The 15,594-nt window shown below is 37.0% G+C and overlaps 1 protein-coding gene across 1 annotated transcript in view; it reads left to right on the top strand.

Moving 5' to 3' along the window:
- TNNI3K (TNNI3 interacting kinase) overlaps positions 1-15,594 on the top strand; it is a 351,856-nt gene that overhangs the window by 84,010 nt on the left and 252,252 nt on the right. The window lies entirely within an intron of this gene.

The raw sequence follows: 15,594 nt of genomic DNA, 5'->3' as shown, positions 1-15,594 counted from the left end.
CTCTGCTTTTCAATATACTGTCCAGGTGGGTCATAACTTTTCTTCCAAGAACCAAATATCTTTTAATTTCATGGCTGCAGTCACCATCTGCAGTGATTTTGGAGCCCCAAAAGAGAATGTCTGCCACTGTTTCCACTGTTTCCCCGTCTATTTGCCATGGAGTGATTGGACCAGATACCATGATCTTCGTTTTCTGAATGTTGAGTTTTAAGCCAACTTTTTCACTCTCTTCTTTCACTTTAGTTCTTCTTCACTTTCTGCCATAAGGGTGGTGTCATCTGTATATCTGAGGTTATTGATATTTCTCCCAGCAATCTTGATTCCAGCTTGTACTTCCTCCAGTCCAGCAATTCTCATGATGTACTTACTCTGCCTATAAGTTAAATAAGCAGGGTGACAATATACAGCCTTGACATACTCCTTTCCCAATTTGGAACCAGTCTGCTGTTCCATGTCCAGTTCCAACTGTTGCTTCTTGACCTGCATACATATTTCTCAGGAGGCAGGTCAGGTGGTCTGGTATTCCCATCTCTTGAAGAATTTTCCAGTTTTTTGTGATCCACATAGCCAAAGGCTTTGGCATAGTCAGTAAAGCAGAAATAGATATTTTTTCTGTAATTCTCTTGCTTTTTTGATGAACCAGTGAATGTTGGCAATTTGATCTCTGGTTCCTCTGCCTTTTCTAAATCCAGCTTGAACATCTGGAAGTTCATGGTTCACGTACTGTTGAAGCCTGGTTGTCTTGGAGAATTGTGAGCATTATTTTACTAGCGTGTGAGATGAGTGAAATTGTGTGGAAGTTTGAGCATTCTTTGGCATTGCCTTTCTTAGGGATTGGAATGAAAACTGACCTTTTCCAGTCCTGTGGCCACTGCTGAGTTTTCCAAATTTGCTGGCATATTGAGTACAACACTTTCATAGCATCATCTTTTAGGATTTGAAATAGATGGAATTCCATCACCTTTTAGGATTTGAAATAGAATTCCATCACCTCCACTAGCTTTGCTTGTAGTTATGCTTCCTAAGGCCCACTTGACTTTGCATTCCAGGATGTCTGGCTCTAGGTGAGTGATCACACCATCATGATTATCTAGGTCGGGAAATCTTTTTTGTATAGTTCTTCCATGTGTTTTTGCCACCTCTTCTTAATATCCTCTGCTTCTGTTAGGTTCATACTATTTCTGTCCTTCATTGTACCCATCTTTGCATGAAAAGTTCCCTTGGTATCTCTAATTTTCTTGAAGAGATCTCTAGTTTTTCCCATTCCATTGTTTCCTTATATTTCATTGCATTGATCAGTAAGTAAGGCTTTCTTATCTCTCCTTGCTATTCTTTGGAACTCTGCATTCAAATGCATATATCTTTCCTTTTCTCCTTTGCTTTTCACTTCTCTTCTTTTCTCAACTATTTGTAAGGCCTCCTCAGACAACCATTTTGCCTTTTTGCATTTCTTTTTCTGGAAATGGTCTTGATCACTGCCTCCTGTACAATGTCATGAACCTCTCTCCATAGTTCCTCAGGCACTCCGTCTATCAGATCTAATCCCTTGAATCTATTTGTCACTTCCACTATATAGTCATAAAGGATTTGATTTAGGTCATACCTGAATGGTCCAGTGGTTTTCCCTATTTTCTTCGATTTAACTCTGAATTTGGCAATAATTCTTGATCTGAGCCACAGTCAGCTCCCGGTCTTGTTTTTGCTGACTGTTTAGAGCTTCTCCATCTTTGGCTGCAAACAATATTATCAATCTGATTTTGGTATTGACCATCTGGTGATGTTCATGTGTAGAGTCTTCTCTTGTGTTGTTGGAAGAGGGTGTTTGCTATGACCAGTGCATTCTCTTGGCAAAACTTTGTTAGCCTTTGCCCTGCTTCATTCTGTATTCCCAGGCCACATTTGCCCAATACTCCAGGTATTTCTTGACTTCCTACTTTCAGTGTTGCATATATTAACTCTTAATCCTTTAAAAAGCCCTTCAAAATAGGCAAACTCATTTCCACCTTACAGATGAGAAGTTGAGACACAGAGAGAGCTTTCTAGGAAGAGGAAATCATATATATTAAACCTATCTGACTATAGGAAGTACAGCAACAAGACCATAATGTGTGTGGATGGAGCTAAGAGACCTAGGGGATGGGTGGAAAATGAAAAACAAGGAGAAAAAGGTTAGGGGTCAGGTGCCCAATAGACTTATTTGTAGAGTGATATTATATTCCTGATTCTTCAGGAAAATCCCTGATCATATTGTTGATCTAAGCTCCCTTTATTCTTTAAGTGAATACCTCTTTTACTCTCAAAATCTCCCTGGGTTGGATGACAAACTGTGTCAAGGAGTTCTCTCTCTCTCTCTCTCTCTCTCCTGAGAACAATGAAAAGCCTTTGAGAAGTGGTAACATGATCAGACTTGCATTCTGATAGAATAATTCTAGGTACAATGTTTAAAATCAACCGAATTTGAAGAATTTATGCAAGCAGATGTATTTGGAGTCAATAATCTATAATGATTGCTTAAGTATGGGTGGTATTAGTAGATATGCAGAGATAAAAGCAGATTTGCAAAAAGTTAAAGGGTAAAATTAAACTAATCTGCTGATGGATTATATATGAGGGGGTACACGAGATGATGGTGTCCACAAAAACTCATAGGTTTCTGGTATCAGCAACTGGATAAATGATTTCCAGTTCATTGTGATGGGGAACAATGGGGGAATATTATATGTGTGTATAGAATTGGAAGTGAAGGGTTGAAGATCCTTAAATGTGTAAAGTTTAAATGTCAATTACATGATAAATGATCAAATAAGATGTCTAGTCAATAGGTGGTATTGCATTGTTTGGATATACCACAGTGTTTATCTACCTGTTGATGGACATCTGAGTTTTTTCCAGTTTTTAGGAATTTCAAGTAAAGCTGCAAGGAAGATTTCTGTACAAGTCTTCATATGGATAAGTGCTTTTATTTACTTTGAACAAATCTTAAGAGTAGAAAAGCTGGATCATTTGGTAGGTTTATGTATAATTTTTTAAGAAGCTGACAAACTGTTTCAGTTCGGTTCAGTTCAGTTCAGTCACTCAGTTGTGTCTGACTCTTTGCAACCCCATGACCCACAGCACGCCAGGCCTCCCTGTCCATCACCAACTCCCGGAGTCTACCCAAACTCATGTCCATCGAGTCGGTGATGCCATCCAACTATCTTATCCTCTGTCGTCCCCTTCTCCTCCTGTCCTCAATCTTTCCCAGCATCAGGGTCTTTTCCAATGAGTCAGCTCTTCACATCAGGTGGCCAAAGTATTGGAGTTTCAGCTTCAACATCAGTCCCTCCAATGAACACCCAGGACTGATCTCCTTTAGGATGGACTGGTTGGATCTCCTTGCAGTCCAAGGGACTCTCAAGAGTCTTCTCCAACACCACAGTTCAAAAGCATCAATTCTTCAGCCCTCAGCTTTCTTTATAGTCCAACTTTCACATCCATACACGACCACTGGAAAAACCATAGCCTTGACTAGACAGACCTTTGTTGGAAAAGTAATGTCTCTGCTTTTTAATATGCTATCTAGGTTGGTCATAACTTTCCTTCCAAGGAGTAAGCGTCTTTTAATTTCATGGCTGCAGTCACCATCTGCAGTGATTTTGGAGCCCAGAAAAATAAAGTCAGCCACGGTTTCTGCTGTTTCCCCCGCTGTTTCTCCATCTATTTGCCATGAGGTGGAACTGTTTCCTTATTGCCAAATTCAGACTTAAATTGAAGAAAGTAGGGAAAACCACGAGACCATTCAGGTATGACCTAAATCAAATCCCTTATGATTATACATAGAAAGTGAGAAATAGATTCACGGGATTAGATCTGATAGACAGAGTGCCTGATGAGCTATGGACGGAGGTTCGTGACATTGTACAGGAGACAGGGATCAAGACGATCCCCAAAAAAAGAAATGCAAAAAAGCAAACTGGCTCTCTGAGGAGGCCTTGCAAATAAGTAGCTGTGAAAAGAAGAGAAGTGAAAGGCAAAGGAGAAAAGGAAAGGTATACCCATTTGAACACAGAGTTCCAAAGAATAGCAAGGAGAGTTAAGAAAGCCTTCCTTAGTGATCATTGCAAAGAAATAGAGGAAAACAATACAATGGGAAAGACTAGAGATCTCTTCAAGAAAATTAGAGACACCAAGGGAATATTTCATGCAAAGATGGGCTCAGTAAAGGACAGAAATGATATGGACCTAACAGAAACAGAAGATATTAAGAAGAGGTGGCAAGAGTATACAGAAGAACTATTCAAAAAAGATCTTCATGACCCAGATAATCCGTGTAAGGCTAATAACCAGCTACTGAGAGAAGTCTCTTGTGAGTATTTTGCTCAGTGCCCCATAAATCAGGAGCATTTCCAGTCAGGGTGATGAGCCTAGGCATTATCCCTGGACTTGTGTGAGCACTGGGCGTAATTATCACTAATCTTCATTGGTTCTTTTCCCAGTCAGCAGTAGTTGCCTCACAAGCACACACTACTCAATGCTCAGCTTTATCCCCTAATGGAACCTTCTCCAGGTCTTTGTATTTCTCTCTTTATTCAACCCTCTTGTTTCTGTACTCTCTCTTGTGAACTCTAGCTACCTTAGCTTCTCCAGAATACTCCTTGTTACTCCATATTGGATGCAAGAGGAAGTCTCTAAGAAGCTTTTTTTTTAGTTTTTAGTATCTAGGGAATTTTTGGTATCTAGGGAATCTGATTCAGTAATTCCTAAGAGGGTATCTGTAATACATTCTTATAAAGCCTCAAGGTAATTCTAAAGATATTGGGGTATGTAATAATTTGTCTCAGTGATGAATTCAATGAACACGGAAGTCTAAAAAGATTTTAAGAGGTGAGTAGAATTTGAACTAGATTTTAAGAAATAGTAGAATTTGGCAAACATATGTTCTGTGCCAGTTACTATTGGATGATCAAATAAGTTTGAGGGATGAATTAATTGATTTATCTTCCCTTCTCCACTTAGCAACTTCTATTTCAGTTTCCAGGTACCTTCCCAGATATAGGTTTCTCTATCTTTACAGAACTAATTTATAACTTCTTTTTTTTTTTGATAGAGCCTTTCTTTTGTTTATTAGTCCATGTATTATCTCATATCAAATTATTTTTATTCTGCTTTATATCATAATCATTTTGTTTTGTTTCTTCCACTGACCTATGTATTACTTTTGAAAAATTAATTTATCTTTGATCCCCAGAAACTAGCACAGTGTTTAGAAAACTTAGGCTCTCATAAATATTTGCTGATTTGAACTGTTGTTCCTCTTGATATTCAGAAGTGGCCTATTTAACTATTTAATATCGATGTCAGTTGTGACTTGGATTTTTTAGTAATAAATTGAGAGGCACAACCATATATCAGCTAACTTTTGCTGCATAAAAAATTTATCTCAAAACTTTATGGCTTAAATCAGTAAACATTTTTTATCTTGCCATTTTTGTAGCTTAGGAATCTCAGGATACCTTAGCTGAGAGGTAAGGTCCCCTGGCTTAGTATCTCTTACAAGGTTTCTAATGGGGCTGCAGTCTTCTTAAGGACTGAATGAAGAGAGTCCTCTTTTGTGCTCACTCTTGTAGCTGTTGGCAGGTTTTGGTCCTCTCTGGCTATTATCTAGAGACACCAGGACCTTACCATGTGATGCTATTCTTAGGAAAGCTCATAATGAGACATCTGGTTTCCATCAGAGAGAGTCATGGAGAGATCAAGGTAGGGTAAGTGAGATGAAGTCACAGTCTTTTTGTAACCTAATCTTGGAAGTGACATTCCATAACTTTTGTCATTTTCTATTAATATTCGTGAGAAATGTCATTCCCACATTCAAGGGAACAAGTTAGCCTCATAGATAGCAATGCCACTTATATTTTCTCAAAGATGATAACAAATGTATACGTAGATGGATTTATAGGGGGATTATAAATTATGTCTGGAAGAGAAGAGCTCTATTAACCCAGGAAACTTGGCATGATTCTATATTTATATTATTTGACCCTGTCTTTTTCTTAGAATCAAAGATGACTAGCAGGTAAATGTGGTGACAATTCTATTTTCCCCAAACTAGCAACTCTTTTGTTGAACAGTTATTTCCAGTATGTACTTTCTGGATGTCTAGTGTTCCAGAGGTACCTTGGAGCTTATTCAAGGAGAAAGGAAGGAGTTATAAGCTCATGCCTCCTACATCCAGGAGCCACCCAAGCTAATTCTATCATAGTACCCCTGCTGAGTACTTGTGCTGAGTTCATTAAGTAAAAGTTTGAAAAATGTTTGAAATGTTAGAGAAACTGGGATTCTAGAGTAATGTTTTTTGGCTACAGCAGTGTAATATATGTGGTGGTGGTGTAGTTTCTAAGTCATGTCCAACTTTTGCAACCCCATGGACTGTAGCCCTCCAGGCTCCTCTGTCCATGGGATTCTCCAGGCAAGAATGCTGGGATGGGTTGCCATTTCCTTCTCCAGGGGATCTTCCCAAACCAGTAATCAAACCTGGTCTTCTGCATTGCAGGCGGACTCCTGCACTGCAAGTGGATTCTTTACTAACTGAGCTTCGAGGGATATCAATATATAATATATAGACTAGTCATTAGGTATGTGGTCTCTAGAATCAAACTGCCTAGGTTTATTTGTATCCAGGTTCTGCTATTTACTGCCCATGTGAAACAATTAGAAGTCCGGGCTTGAGTCTCACCCACAGTTATTTCTTAGCCCTTTCTGTGTCTGAAGCTGACAGGCATACTTGGTATTGCACTTTTTTCATTTTCATTGTAGGCTTCAATTGTTAGTCTCCCTGTGTTTATCTTAGTTTAACTTACTTTAATAGTTACCAGCATTATTCCTTCTGCTTTCTGTCCTGATAATAGGTCTCTGACTGAATGATGGATATTCTTTTAATAAACTTATCTAGAAAGAAAATTATCTATAATTGATCTGTATACCAGTCAATACATACTATTTCAAAATCAGCTAAAATATTTTTATGACTGGATTTACCAATATTATTGTGTCACTTATTCTAAGTTATTGCAGACCAACATTTTTAATTATGTTGTTAAATACAGAGCCTATAGGATATAATTGATTACTTAAGTTCATATCTTGCAGTTCATCAAATAATGTTTTCTGCCTTATTTAATGAGGAAGCTCAAAAAGGGAAGCCCTAAACATTCTGTAGAGTGTGCTTGAAACAGGACTAACCCCTGAACCTAAGAGTTAACTGTTGTCTTTTTTGATTTTTAAATCCCTGCTGGTGGAAATAAATTGATCTTTGAAATAATTTTTAGGAAGATTCTTATTAATCATTTTTATCTAAGAGCCGAAAATCTTTATTTGGTCCTTTTGAACGGTGGTGTTGGAGAAAACTCTTGAGAGTCCCTTGGACTGCAAGGAGATCCAACCAGTCCATCCTAAAGGAGATCAGTCCTGGGTGTTCATTGGAGGGACTGATGTTGAAGCTGAAACTCCAATACTTTGGCCACCTGATGTGAAGAGCTGACTCATTGGAAAAGACCCTGATGCTGGGAATGATTGGGGGCGGGAGGAGAAGGGGACAACAGAGGATAGATGGCTGGATGGCATCACCGACTCGATGGGTATGAGTTTGGGTAAACTCCAGGAGTTGGTGATGGACAGGGAGACATGGCGTGCTGCGATTCACAGGGTCACAAAGAGTCAGACACGACTGAGCGACTGAACTGAACTGAACTGAACTATGTTCTATTAGTTGACTGCAAATCACCTTCAAACTGTAATTTAGAAGTTTATTTTTCAAGTAGAGGCAAATTACATGATTTCAGTAGGTGTCTTGGGCTGCAGGACAGGTCATGAGAAAATTCTTTGTCAGATTACAATGTCCAGGGTATAGGCAGTATAAGGAAAACCATCCATGAGAGGGAGCCTAACTTGTACTACAATTTTCAAGTCTCTACAATTGCAGTATAGCCGAAAAATGCTGGACCTTTGGCAAGCTATAAAAATAAATCTCATAAGGAAAAAAATTGTGGCTTTCGAAATGCATAGAACATGATGTATTCATAACACATAAACATTGAAAGCCTGTTTTCTCAGCCAGGGATTTTAAAATAAGACCCTCACATAAGGAAATGCTGCAAAAAAGAATATATGTAAGAAAGAAAATAGCACAGCAAGATGACGATTAGCTGGAAGGCTCAGAAAATTTAGCCTGTCTTTTCTTTAGAATTTCTCTTCCATGGGCTTCCTTAACAAGCATTCCTTTGTTCTCCTTTTCTTTCATGGATGACTCTTCTCTTTCCTTTGCTGGCTCCATTATTTCCCACTTTTTAGCCATAAATATCCCTCAAGTATCTCCTTTTACCTATGGAACTGGTGTTATCGCCTAACTTCAATTATTACTTCTCTAAAATGATCCCACTTGTAGCTCCAGCCTTGACCTCACAGCTTCTCACCACTCTTCATCCACCAGCTTTTCTACTTATATTATTACAATTTCCTGAGAAGCTATAGATTTATATAATCAATGGAATTCTTTTACTTTATGTATATAAGTTGATATACCTTTAAGCTCTATTTCTACAACATATGAAGAATATGGAGTGTCCCTTTAATTTCTTTAATAATGTTATCTTGTGGAATCATTTTCTGAGTAATTTTCAGACCAGATTTAATTTTAACCTGAGATAATAAGAGAAAGATCACATAAGAGAACCTCATTTCTGTGACAGCCTGAAGAAACTATTTTCCAGTAAGTTTTTGTACTCAAATATTTAATTAGAGCTATGGCAGGTAAAATAAAAAGTCTTTACAAAAATATTCAGTTAGTGTTTTAAATGATAAGCCTCTGTAACTATATGATAGGGAGTTCTCACTTAACAGTTATAATGGGTATAGAGAAGTCAGTATATATACAGCTAAAAAATTTTATAGAAAATAGAGCATAAAATCAAAAGAAGTGCTTATTTTAAATCTAAAGCAATGTTATGATCTAAAATGCTAGGTAATGAAGCCTTAAATACAAATGGATAAGCAATTATTGGTATTTTTAATTGGCATAGCTTTTGGTAGTTGTTTAAAAACTCAGGAAATAAGTTTGCATTTTGATTGAGGGATCAACCCCAGCTGAAACAGCTGTGGTGTTGGATAAGCTCACAATGAATTGCTAAAGGGAACTGAAAGAAACTAAATATGTTAAGTGATTAACCTGAGAGAAACTGTGGGTGATGTTCCTACTTCTTAAATTCACAAATTAGACACAGTTTTACCCTCATGCTTATTTCCCCTTATCGTCTTCCTCTTTTATAGTCATCATTTGTTAATAACTTCCATCATCTCTCCCCACCCCCAGTATGCTGAGTCATTCAATTGTATCATCTTAATATCTCTAAAACCCATTCTCCATCTCTTGGATACTACTACTACCTCATTTTTATCTGCTAGATCACTTTTATCGTTACCCCTGTCTTTTTAGCTGGCTGCTGAACCCTGCTAGCTGCTCACTCTGCTTCTAGTTTGCTGTCTCTTCAGTCTGTTTGCTATACTATTACCAGAAGGATCTTTTTAAGGTGCAAATCAGAATATACTTTGCTCTTGCTGGAAACCTGTTGGTGAAACCCTCTATGGAAAAAATTCAGGAAAAATTCTAGAATTCTTGTCATAGTATATATGACTCTTCAAGACCCCTACCATATAACATCTACTTAGAATAACTTTTAACTTTATTTTTTTCAGTCATCTGCAAGCAATTACAAAGTCAGAATCATACTTATTGATATACTGGCTACACAGATGTCCTTGAAAATCCTTGAAGAACATCAACCAAGGGCTATATCCTGTATAGAACTGTCTGAGGTGTCAAGGAATTATAGGCTGCCCCCAAATAATAGCACATGTAAGAAGAAAAACACTGTGGAGTAGTATGATTCTTTGGACTTCTATAGATTCAAGTTTAAATTTTGGTGCTTTTCCTTAAAACTGTGTAATTCTTAACTTTTTTTTCCTATTTTTAAAATGGGGTTATTAGTAACAGTGCCATGAGATTGTTGTGAGAATTAAATGAGATATCCTTATTTAGCTCATAGATGGGCTTCTGTAGTGACTCAGTCATAAAGAATCTGCCTGCAATACAGGAGGTGCAGGTTCAATTCCTGGGTTGTGAAGATCCTCTGGAAAAGGAAATGCAACCCACTCTAGTATTCTTGCCTGGGAAAGCCCATGGACAGAAGAGCCTGCTGGGCTACAGTCCATGGCCTTGCAAAAAAATCAAACACAACTGAGCAACTAAATAACAACATTCTCAAAGCACACATTCTAATGCTTCATTCACATTACCAAAAATCAAAGGGCAAGTGATAAAGATGAAATCATTGAAATAAACCCAGAGTAAAAGTAATTGGGAAATAGGGGAAATATACAACCAGTCTGCTGCTGCTGCTCAGTTGCTCAGTTGTGTCCAACTCTTTGCAACCCCATGGACTGTAGCCCAGCAGGCTCCTCTCTCCATGAAATTTTCCAGGCAAGAATACTGGAATGCCATTTCCTACTCCAGGGGATTTTCCCAACCCAGGGATCAAACCCACATCTCCTGCATCTCCTGCAGTGGCAGGCAGATTCTTTACCACTGAGCCACCTGAGAATCACCCATATAATCAAATTCTGAGTTGCTAACTAAGGTAGACCCCATATTGGAGGAATCGGTAAAATACATGCATCTGGAGAGAGAAGTGTGTGTGTGTTTGTTTGTGGGTGTGTGTTGTAGAAATAGTACCAGTATTAGTAATAGTAGCAGTAGTAGCAATAGTGATAGAAAAAATCAAGTAGAGAATGTTTAAGGCAGGATAGCTAATAACTATCACTGAACACTTCCTTTTAGGTTACCAAGTTTTGTCCTAAATGATTTCCGTGTATTATCTTAATTAATTCAAGGCAATTAAAGCAGACAAAGGAAATCAGGAGGCAATACAATGTTAGTGATAAAAAAGCAAAACCGAAGAAACACTTAAGAGATAAACAGAGAGTCACCTCTAGAGAAGGACAATAAAAAGCTGGCAGAGAGGTAGGGATCAAACTCAAAGATCATTATGTCAGTCAGTCTAAGGAAGGATAGGATCTTAAGGAGAAGACAAATAGTAAGAAATGCTGGAGAAATATTAAAATAAGGAAAAGACCCAAGGATATACATTGGAATTGACAGTTGGGCGATCTTTGATGTCATTTTCCAAAGAAATTTCCCTGGAAATTCTGATCTGAAGCCAGACTATAGGTGGGCTGAGGAGTGATTAAGAGGTGAGAATATGTGAATAAAAGATGTAGACTACTCTTGAAAAACAATGAAAAGTTTAGAAGAGAGAGTAATTGTTCAATGGGACACAATTAGAGTGGGTTATTGAAAGTTAAACACAAGAGATGTGGATTCTGTCCCCGGGTCAGGAAGATCCCCTGGAGAAGGAAATGACAACCCGATCAGTATTCTTGTCTGGAAAATTCCATGGACAGAAGAACCTTTTAGGCTATAGCCCATGGGATGGCAAAGAATTGGACATGACTGAGTGACTGAGCACACACATTGAAAGTTAGAACTGGAAACATTGAAAAATTTCAGATCTAAATCAACTTGCATATTAAAATCTTTGGGATCATTTTGAGTTCTTGAGGCATAACCTTTCAAAAACATTTTCTTCTAAAACTTTGTTAATACAGATTTTCTACTAAATGGAAGTGAGTATTATCCCCAAAGAGATTCATGATTCTGTTCTCTGTAAGTCTCAATAGTAAAGGTTAGATAAAGATCTATAGAAGAGAAAACTGTGGCTTTAAACAAACTATAAATCCTAAGGAAAACATCAGTGTAAGTATGAATTTGAGGGAGACTCCAAAGAAGTCACAAGAAATGAGATATCACTTTAAATAAAGCAAAGAAAAACTTAATTTCAAAGTGTAGATATTTATTGGAAAGTCTACTAGGTATAAAACACTTATATTTAATTTTGGGAATTTCAGCTCTGATTGATTGCCATTTTATCCCATATAGAATTTACCTTACTTTACTTTCTCTTCCATGAGATATTTAGCTCCTATTGATGTAGTCATTTTTTTCTTCTTCATCATCAATGATTTTCATAAGATGAAGTTCAGAGTCGGAAGCCAGTTGAGTGCAAGTCAATAAGTTAAAGTCATACTGTAGGAGAAACATTCAGCAAATAAGAACAATGAGGACCTTTCTCTTGTAGGCATTACTTTTTAAATCTCTGGAATTTAAAATGATAAGGTATAACTCTTTTAGTTAGAAGGATTAAATCCCAGTGTCTCAGGTGAAAAATCCTTCTTAATCTGGAATCAAAACTTCCTATACTTCATTGAGACAAGTTCAGAACATGATAAAAATAGTTTAATTAATTTTTGTATAATAGTGGTTTACACACAGTGATAATTAATGAAAAGATTAAGTTGTGAGGATAAATAATATAAGCATTTAGAGAAAGAAATGTTTAATACAGTAAAGTATTTGTGAAAAGTTCTCAGAGGACCTGGGAACTGAGCTTGGCCTTGAGACTAGGTATACTACAGTCAAAGAAAGAAAACAGAAACTTTCTAGGAAGAAAGAGCAGAATGTTCGAACAAGTATTTAAATTACAACCTGGAAATTGTAGAGATTCTACTTAGATATTTTGAGAAGTCAACTAGCAAATGAAAATATTTTTAGTGTGTAATGTATAGTAATTCTCTTCCTATCAAAACCAGAGAGCTCTAACCCATTTTTTGTGGTCATAAAACAATGACTTTGTGACAGACACTTTGTCATGCTTATTCGTTTCATCAATAAAGAATAACCGAACGTCAAGGCTGTATATTGTCACCCTACTTATTTAGCTTATATGCAGAGTACATCATGAGAAATGCTGGGCTGGATGAAGCACAAGCTGGAATCAAGATTGCCGAGAAAAATAGCAATAACCTCAGATATGCAGATGACACCACCCTTATGGCAGAAAGTGAAGAGGAACTAAAGAGCCTCTTGATGAAAGTAAAAGAGGAGAGTGAAAAAGCTGGCTTAAAACTCAACCTTCAAAAAACTAAGATCATGGCATCTGGTCCCATCACTTCGTGGCAAATAGATGGGGAAACACTGGAAACAGTGGTGGATGTTCTTTTTGGGGGCTCCAAAATCACTGCAGATGGTCACTGCAGCAATGAAATTAAAAGATGCTTACTCTTTGGAAGGAAAGTTATGACCAACCTAGACAGCATATTAAAAAGCAGAGACATTACTTTGCCAACAAAGGTCCGCCTAATCAAGGCTATGGTTTTTCTAGTAGCCATGTATGGATATGAGAGTTGGACTATAAAGAAAGCTGATCACTGAAGAATTGATACTTTTGAACTGTGGTGATGGAGAAGACTCTTGAGAGTCCCTTGGACTGCAAGGAGATCCAACCAGTCCATCCTAAAGGAGATCAGTCCTGAGTGTTCCTTGGAAGGACTGATGTTGAAGCTGAGACTCCAATACTTTGGCCACCAGATGCAAAGAGATGACTCCTTTGAAAAGACCCTGATGCTGGGAAAGATTGAGGGCAGGAGGAGAAGGGGACGACAGGATGAGATAGTTGGATGGCATCACTGACTCAATGGACATGAGTTTGGGTGAACTCTGGGAGTTGGTGATGGAAAGGGAGGCCTGGTGTGCTGCGGTTCATGGGGCCTCAAAGAGTCAAACACAACTGAGCGACTGAACTGAACTGAATGTTTGAATCTTGGTTCTTCAATAATAATAATATTTATATATATATATGTATATATATACTGATACATATATATATATCATTTATACAAATCTAAGTATAATAAAGTTCTTTTTTTTTAAAGAATTTAAAGATTATTAAGACATCCTTTCTGTGATAAGACTTTTTTCTAGTATACAGTTTCACTAGTAGTTTTGTTATTGTATTGGGGGACAAAAATCAAAACTATGGATTTTCTCAAAATTATTTAATACAACAGAATTTTATGGCCAGCAGAAAACTTAATGAGACAATGTATGTAAAAATGCCGGTGACAGTTTCTGGCATGGAGCAGGCACTTGGGATTTGCTAAAGTTTAATTCAGAGTAAAGGATCAATAAATGTGTACGTTGAACTATTTAAAATTTTTCTATCATATATTTGGGTCCTAAATGTTAATGTTTAAATTCCTCTATGACTAACAGATATATATTCTTATTTTTTAACTAGAAATACAGTCCAATTCAATAATTATCTGGATGCCTATTATATTTTTAGCATAGTGGTGAATAAAAGCAATTCAGTTTGGGCCTTCATGGGCCTTCATGTAGTGGAAAGGAGATGAAATTGATCTACCCACTCTTTCAGGTTCTAGATTAGGGGAAGCATGGTTAAAATTATTTAATAGATATATGTTCCAGCCTAAGCATTAATATGAGTGTGTTTATCTTAACCACAATAACAAGCATATTTGTATATCATGATACATTGTATCCCTGTAAAATTGATAGGAGATATACTCCCTATCATGACTTGAAATATCATAAGAACCAATAGATGCATTAAATGTATATAAATAGCCTGTGAAATTATTCAGATAATTCCAGTGTACATTGCTGTCAATGGTTAACTATTTTCTTGAATTTTAAAACTAACTAAAAACTACAGTTCAATAATGACTCTGTGTGGTTTCATTAAATCTTACATTTTGACAGTTTCTCAGAAGGCCAGCACTTCATAATTAATGAATATTGAGCCAAAAGATTGACCTTCTGAATAACTGGATAAGTGCAAACTTAGGAAAAAATTACATTGGACTAAGAGCCCTTATCTTTTAGAATGAAAGTAAGTTCTGGAACTATGCCTAAGAAATTGGGTCTATATGTTAACATTTGAACATCCTTTGTTCAATAAAAATTCATGCTGTCTACTTTATTTTATGCTATGTTTAAAATAAGAGAATTTGTAAAAAGCTCCATTTACCTTGATCACATGTGACCTCCTTTAAACGTTCCTAAGATTGAACTCACAGGCATATGAAGTCTAAGATAGCAGACATTTGATATAAATGGTTCCAGCATTAAATTCCAAGCTGAATCTACAAAGCTGAATCTAACAAGCTTCTACTGACAGAAAGCTTCATTTTACCTGAGATTGATTCAGCTAGTTCATTTGCTTAAAGGTTAGTGTTAATGCGATCAAGGTCACAGGAAGGATCTGATGCAAAGAAACTTAAAAGAAGCCTAAATTTGAATTCCAGTTCTGATTCTTATTGATTGTATGACCTCAGATAGGTTAAAAAGCCTCCTTGAGGCTCAGTGTCTTTACCTTTAAAATGGGAGAGTGGAACCTATCTTTCTATGTTTTGGAGTGAGACAGAGGCACTCCAGTTACCATTTATGCCCTCAACTTAGGATGAAGGCATAGAAGAGAAGAGGTGTGGGAACAGATGTTCCTTGAGCTCTTTGATCCCAGCTTCATGTTCTCTCTTCTAAGACTAACAGACTTTTGAAAATTTCCCCAAATGTATATTATTTTACCAACTAAAGAACAGAGAGTACATTAGAAAAATTTACAGTGAAAAAGAACACATCTGGAGGAA

Source organism: Bos mutus, chromosome 3 (assembly GCF_027580195.1).
Source record: "Bos mutus isolate GX-2022 chromosome 3, NWIPB_WYAK_1.1, whole genome shotgun sequence".
Classification (NCBI taxonomy): domain Eukaryota; kingdom Metazoa; phylum Chordata; class Mammalia; order Artiodactyla; family Bovidae; genus Bos; species Bos mutus.
This window is presented reverse-complemented; position numbering and strand designations above follow the sequence as displayed.